Source organism: Emys orbicularis, chromosome 18 (assembly GCF_028017835.1).
Source record: "Emys orbicularis isolate rEmyOrb1 chromosome 18, rEmyOrb1.hap1, whole genome shotgun sequence".
NCBI lineage: Eukaryota > Metazoa > Chordata > Testudines > Emydidae > Emys > Emys orbicularis.
Window position 1 is genome coordinate 10,289,328 of NC_088700.1, and position 7,840 is coordinate 10,297,167.

Below are 7,840 nucleotides of genomic sequence, written 5' to 3' on the forward strand. Positions count from 1 at the left end.
CCTCAAAGCAGGTATTTACTGAGTTAGGCACAGGAAAGATGGCCAAGATTGAAGGTGGTAACATGAAGGCCTGTTTTCTTGTTGATATTCAAACTGTTTGTATATTTCAATTATTGTCAAGATGACAATATAAAATCCAGCCATTGTTAACCATGAAGCCGCTCTGAAGAGCTATCTTCTTTAATCCCCCCTCACCCCCACTTCCCACTCGAATCTTGGGAACCCACGTTTCTCCCCTAAAGCCATCCCCTTATAATGCACACATAATACAAGAACTAGTCTGTTTATTTGGAATAAAAAAAAAGAGAGGGTGGGATTACAATGCTACTGTTGCAGTATACAAAACACATCATTCAAGTTTGCTTCACATTTACAAAAAGTGCCATATATACAGCATCAATATTCACAGCAACTTTGTCAGGCTCTCTTAGGAGCTGAATTTGAAATACAAGGGAAATCCAGGAATTGAAGAGATTAAATAAATAACCTTCCATTCAGCCTGGTAACTGAGTGGCCTGCCAGCTAAAATGTTCCCACCCCAGAATGCATTTCAGTGGCCTTTAGGCCTGAAAAGATCAGTGAATAAATGTAACTTCCAGCTTCATCATTAGGTCAAAAATGCGTCAAAACTTGAGAACTCCTCTTTGAACCCTTCCATGGCCCTCAACTTTCCCTTTGCAGGGCCAGTTAACTGCAGTAATATTAAATAAAGAAAACACCACAGGATTGAACATGGCACCATCTGTAAGAGAGACAGCAGTGTGTTAGTTCCTCTATGAAGAGGAAACTCCAATGCCATCATCTACCTTCTGGCTTATCCCACTGAAATCTAGGATAGCATAGAGAGAACCTTCACTTCTAGCCTTGACCTGCAGAGTAGTTAGCACTAGTAAGTAACCCAGGTACCACCCAAGAGGTGGCTGCATTCAGCAGTGGAAGCAACACCCACTGTGTACACACAGTCAGATGCCACATCAAGGGCAGTAGGTAGATCACATATACAAAATCTAAATCAGCAGGGGCTCCGGATCTTTTGAATTAAGAGTAGAAGTTTTAGTTTTTAACGCTATAAGTAAAAATTCCCACTTGTGAGAATAAGAGAATGATGTACAACCTGATGCTGAGGGTCTGGGAGCATTTCCAGTGTAAAAATAGTCACACACTTTGTACAATTTAAAGCCGAACACGGAGTTTAGGACAGGTGTTAATTTTAATGAAAACATTTACACATAGCCCTGCTTCACTACAGTTTAATGCAGACCCTACGTCACTGTAAATAGTTCTGGGTCTACATTAATTTCTATGATGCATGAAAGGAACTAGCCAGGCTTGAGGCTTACACAGACACACTCTGTATTAGAGCAGGGAACTTAGCTGAAACTTTTATTGGAAAATGCCAATTCATCAAAACCGAAATGTTGTGGAGACATACCCGTTTTGATCAAACTTTCATTAGGTCTGATTCAGGCAGAGCATGGACTTGAACCTGGCTCTCCCATAGCCTAACCATTAGGGTATTGCTTGTTCTGTAGTGTCTCTGTTTGCCAGGTCAGGTATAGCATTTCTAGTCAAACAAGAGTTTGATCAAAATCAGTAGAGGGGTCTGCTGCCTGAATTCAACCCTGGCTCGTCCACATCCCAGGAGCGTACCCTAGCCACTGGGCTATAGAGTCCGTCTCTTTCTGGCCCAGTGAATAATTAGTCCATATGAAGTGGAACAGCTTCAACAGGAGATTGTGTGAGCGAGAGAGACTCTATACCTCAGTGATGAGAGCACTCACCTGGGATGTGGGAAGCCCAGGATCTAGTCCCTTCTCTGAATCAGGCAAAGCAGGGCCTACAACTTTGGTCTCCCACATCCCTGGTGAGTGCACTGGACTATTGGCTATACAGGGGGGAGATCTCGTTTTCCGTGAAAAGCTTCACAAGAGCTAGATTTCATTCCCACAGGAATGAACATTCCAAACCCTCGGCTTTTCACAACATGGAAATCTTGTTTTCTTGTCAGCCCTACTCTGCATTCCAACTTGACTCTTGCATCCTTAATGGAACGTTAGATTCCTAGACTATACAGAGCTGACGGAGGCCCTATCTACACATATAAGCTGTGCTTGTTTATGTAAAATCAGAGCAACTTTACCAGTTAATGTACCAGTGTAAACCTACCAATGCAAGTTAAACCATTGGTCTGTGGCAGTTCAGCGGCATCAGTTTTTAAACTGATTCAATTAGACTGGTGCAATTTGTGTGTTTCAATCAGGCCTGAAAGGGAGACTTCTTGAGATGCTTTAGAATGGGAATTTTAAAGGGTAGAAATGGGGGTGGAAAAGAAATCCAATAACTACTCAGACCATTTCATTTTTATTAACCAAATACCTACAACTTTAAATCTATTTTACTTTTAAATTATTATTTAGGTCTTACCTCTAAATCTGACTCTGAGGGTTAAAAGGATGAGTACGTTATTCCCATTCCCAGCTGCAAAAAGATAATACAAACCAGATTTAGTGCATGAATCTAGCAAGGTTTGCATGTTTACTACCTTCCAGGAAATATATGACCTTTTAAAGCAAAGGGTGGCTACCAGAATGAATGGACAATTGAAACTCATAATGAAGACAGTGAATGCTGGCAGGTAAAACAAACTAGCAGCTGTTTCTCAATTCATTACAGCAAGCACAGGCATATGGCATTGTTCCACTGAAACGCCTGGCTGCTCCATTCACAAAAGGTCACAGGATAGTGTGGTTAGGAATGCCCTGCTCTCACTAAGAAGCTGACCCACACACAATTACGAGACTTGGGTTTGCTTTAGTAGACTTGCTTATAGCGGTTTTTTCTGTGCCTCTACAAGATGCAGGATTGAAGTATTGGAGCCTAAAAATCCTACTTATTGACATAAGAGCAGTAGTTTGGCTAGTGCCAGTTTCCCCACCCAAAAGGATAAGGAACCCCCTTATAGAGAGAAAGGGGAGTTCACCTTCCCTGACCTTTCTGCAGAGGCTACACACAAGGGTGTCAACTGAGGATTGTACCTATAAGGAATTGAACTGTTTTATAAACTGCTGAACAGCGGACAGAGGAAGGACTGTGTGTTTAGGATGTTACTAATCTCTTGCACTAACTAGCCCTCAATTTTATTTTGGGGCATAAGGGCAGCACAAAACAGATCTGAAATTTGTAGAGGTATATAAATAAAAGATGACTATCAACTAGGACCATCAAAATTTACATTGAACTCTTCTCTCAAGGAATCCTTAGCAGTAATGACAAAATAAATGGGTATCAACACACTGAGCGTAAAGTCACTCTATGATACATGAGCCACTAGGGACATTCACATTATATTCTGAGAAACTCAAGGAAATGTTTTTGTTCGAAATGCATGAACAAGCACTATCATCACCTCTGGAAAAAACAGTGCTGTACAGCACAACTAGCAGCCTGGAAGGGGGCATTTAAAAACAGGCTCTTTCTAGAATATTTTTTTATTTATATTCAATTACTTTTAAATTTAAGGAAACAAGGGAGAGAAGAATTAATTCTCAACCACTGGATGGGGCTGGTGTAAAAATAAGTGCTTTCCATTGCTATTGAGCCTGACATCCAAGGAGTGGTTGGAGCACTGGAGCCAGTCATTGCCACTCCAGATTTCCACCACTACCTGAGTGATGGTGCTTTGACAGCTACAAGAGAAGAAGTTTAAGCACCAAATCATCACAAATCCAGACAGTCAGTGCCGTTCCAGAGCCTGTTTGTTAATCCATCATAGCAGTTTGGATTTCTTAGCTAGCACCAACAGAATTGGATTTAGCCACTCTATATGCTCCCGTTAGTCTTACCACAGTAAGAATACATTGTTCAATATTTAATTAGCCTTTTACACTGTTTTAATCCAATTAACCCAGTGTACTGTCTGGTATGTATTAAACTCATAGTACAACATGAATAGCCTCAAACTACAGGCAAGGCAAGGCTTGGGGAAAAAGTAACCACTTAGTGGTTACACTAGTAACCACTAGCTTCAGCAGTTCCAATAATTTCCAACAGTGAGAACACCTCAGTATCCTGGCATACCCACCAGTTAGGTAGGAATTGCTTGAGGTCAGGATGGAAGACTGATGTCCATATGAATCTTAGTTCTTAGAGACATAAGAAGCTATTCCTTATCAAGGATCATGACAGATTAACTTCAGGCAGAGAGTAGGTGATATATATGTGGCTATCAATCCCCAAACAACAGCACACAACTTAAATCTGCCTGTGCACCACCTTCTGTATTGTATTTTAAGTGCAATGCAGTAACTCCAACTTATAGTATCTTGGCTGGTCCTGAAATATTATTTAGTCAGTTTTAGATGATGGCAAGATGTATTTGAAATAGGCCTCTCAATTATAAGTCAGATTTGGGAGCTCCAAGTTTAGTGTCTTTGTAACAAACAACTGAGAGAGTCTACTAGAACCTTCAAGCATCCACTTTCATTGCAAAGGCAGGTCCTCGCTTCAGCATTAGAGGTACAAATTTCAAAAGAACCTCCGTCCATTAACTTTCAAAGGGGCTTAGGTGCTTTTCCAAATGTTAGCTTAGGACACCAAGTTTCTCTCACAACAAAAGTTGGGTGCCAATACCAGACTTTACCTTTAAGGCAGTGGTTTTCAACCTGTAGTCCGCAGACATCTGGAGGGGTCTGCAGACGGTCAAAGATTTCCAAAGGGGTCCACACCTCCACTGAACATTTTTTAGAGGCTAGCAAATGAAAAAAGGGTTGAAAACCACTGCTTTAAGGAACCACAGATTAGTTTAAAAAACCGAAGCCCCAAAGATAAAGCAGTACAAGAATCGGTTTTGTAGAGTGGAACTACCAGCCTCATACACAATTCTGCCATGAGGGGGCAAATCCTGTCTCCCACCCCTGCAAGAGAACAAGGTGAGGGGATCTCTGCAAAGAACACCTCCATTTCCCCCCCCCCCCCCTCTCCACAGCTTGTATAGCATTTCCTTCCCAGGAAAGACCAATCTAGCCTTGTGAATCTACCACACTCATAATCGTGGTATCTGGGTGCTAGTCCCATGGAGTTTCTACTACATTTCATTCAACTGTTAGTTAAAGAGCTAGGTGACTGAGTGCTGATCACTTCAGGCATGTTTCCCCACAGTCAGACTACCATGATTTCATACTCCAGCACATTTGCTCTGCTGCATACAGGTCCGTCGCATCTTACGCTGGGGTTACGTTCCGCGGTCAGCGCATAAAGCGAAAATCACGTATCGTCAAAATTACATTGAGTGTAATGGCGGGCGGAATCGCCCGCACTACAGGTACATTTTTTTTATTAGTATTAAAGTATTAAAATTTTCTTTGTTTTTGCCAACCGTGTAAAGCTGAAATCGCTCATGTTAAATGCGTGTAAGATGCGACAGACCTGTACACATGCTTTAATCACAGAATGGTTCCAGAGGAATCCTCTAGGACAACACAAGCCATAGCAAAGTGCCCCAGCCAGGTGTACAAGCCCCACACTGCTGACTGTATTTGCTACATTTCAGCACAATCACAGTATGGAGCAGAGAGATACAGATGGCCTCTCCCAAGCCCCAGCTGCTTGCTCTCATCTTGCAGACTCCCAGGAAGGGCTCCTCAGACTATCGTTGAGACAATGACTGTTCCATTTTCCTGGGTCTCATTTTGGAATTCTGTAGTGCTCCCAGGAGCTGCTGGGGACAATTCCAAGTACCCTCCCAGAGGAGCGCAGTTCTTGGGCAAGACTGTTCCCTATTGAACTGGTATTCTGTCCAGTCTACTGTTAAATGTTCCAGGGAGAGAGAGTATTTCACAATAATGTATTTAGGAAGAGCAATGCTTGGACTGTTGATGTAGGTTCTGCAGCATGTTTCAATGCTCTAGAGAAACAGGACTAAACCGATTCCTAGAATGGCAAGTGATGGGCACTACTCAACAGCTACACGTTATTTCACTAAAGAGAAGTTCTGAGAAGGTAAGTGGGGGAGGGAGGAAAAAAATCCAGTGGGACTCTACTTGTCTGAAACTTGCTATTTTATTCAGCGCTCAACTAATTGCTAAAAAAAAAATGCAATGGCTTTAAAACCCACTGTACCTCTTGACCCATAGCAATAAGAAACAAAAGTTGTTTCCATAAGGAAATCGGAGACTCTCAGCTATCCAGTGGCATGTAAACTGCAGGTTGTGGGAAGACTTTAAAATCTCATCATCCCATCTGCCACCATAGACCACCACCAAGTTAAACTAATTTGAGTGTCCACTACCTTGACAACTTCTGAAGCTAAACACCAATGCTGAAAGCAGCTTGGATTCTGACCTTCCAAGTGTATAAAGCATTAGGCTCTAGCTAGGGCAGTTTGAGAGAACAGCTGCTAAAATTATACCATAATTAAAGCAAGTCAGCAATCAGAATAATGAGTTTAGGTCTAATACCTTCTGGTCTGCCAGACCTAGAAACACGTCAGTGGACCAGTAGATTTTACAACCACTAAGCCTGAAACAGATACAAAAACAAGTTTATCAGAAAAATTAATTTCATTTATAAAGCTCCTCTAACCCTCCCCAAGATTAGAATTATTTCAGAAGGGCAACAGAATATTTGACTAGGACCAGTTGATGGGGACTGTTTTTACAAGAGCCTATAAAGCTTTACTTTGCAAGTCCATTACCCACCACCAATCCTGGACTATCCCAGCATTCAGATTGGATTAAAAAGGACATTTGTTTCCCCAGAGAAGGGAGAGTTAGGTAGCATCTGAGAAGGGAGAGGAATCCTACCGGGAATAGTGAGTTCAATCCTTGAAGGGGTCATTTAGGAATTTAGGGCAAAAATCTGTCTGGGGATTGGTCCTGCTCTGAGCAGGGGGTTGGACTAGATGACCTCCTGAGGGCCCTTCCACCCCTGAGATTCTATGATTCTAACCTTGGTACTTGCCTCAAACTGAGCATACAATAGATGTCAGTGCAACTCTGAGCATTCCAACTGACAATGGTTTTCCATTGCTTGCTTTGCTAGCTGACACTGGGAGCTACAAACTCTGTTTGCAAATATACCACTAAGTTTATTTCAGTTTGTAATGCACACCAATAAAAAACTAAACATTTCTTTAATACAATTACAGTAATAAATAATAATAAAAAATATATGGAGATATACCTATCTCATAGAACTGGAAGGGACCCCGAAAGGTCATTGAGTCCAGCCCCCTGCCTTTGCTAGCAGGACCAAGTACTGATTTTGCCCCAGATCCTTAAGTGGCCCCCTCAAGTAATGAACTCACAACCCTGGGTTTAGCAGGCCAATGCTCAAACCACTGAGCTATCCCTCCCCCCAGGTATCACTCCCAGGGATATTTACAGACAAGGCTATGGTTATTTTACAAATGAATCTATCTGTGCTTATGGTTTTCTAATCTTCTGAATTATTAGAATTATTGTATATTGTAGGAGCATTATCATGCTCAACACATGAAACACTGAACTGTAAAGGCAGTTAGCTTGTCTGAATATGAATTGAGCTGTGACTGCTCCTAATAAGGGTAAAGGAACATTAAGAAAATGTACATAGTCATTAAGTCAAGAAAACTTAAGCACCAATCCACACATGCATTTGTTGAATACTGTCTGGATAATTCCTTGCTGCTCTCAAATACCTAATCTAGTATTTGTGCTCTGTAACAGAGTCCACATAAAATGTTAATGCATGACAAGCTGATGCGCCGGAGATTCACACTCTTGCTTCCCACACAAGAAGAAGCCTGGAGAAGTGAATTTTACACATCATGCATCCCACAAACCAAACAACTAAACACCTTTTT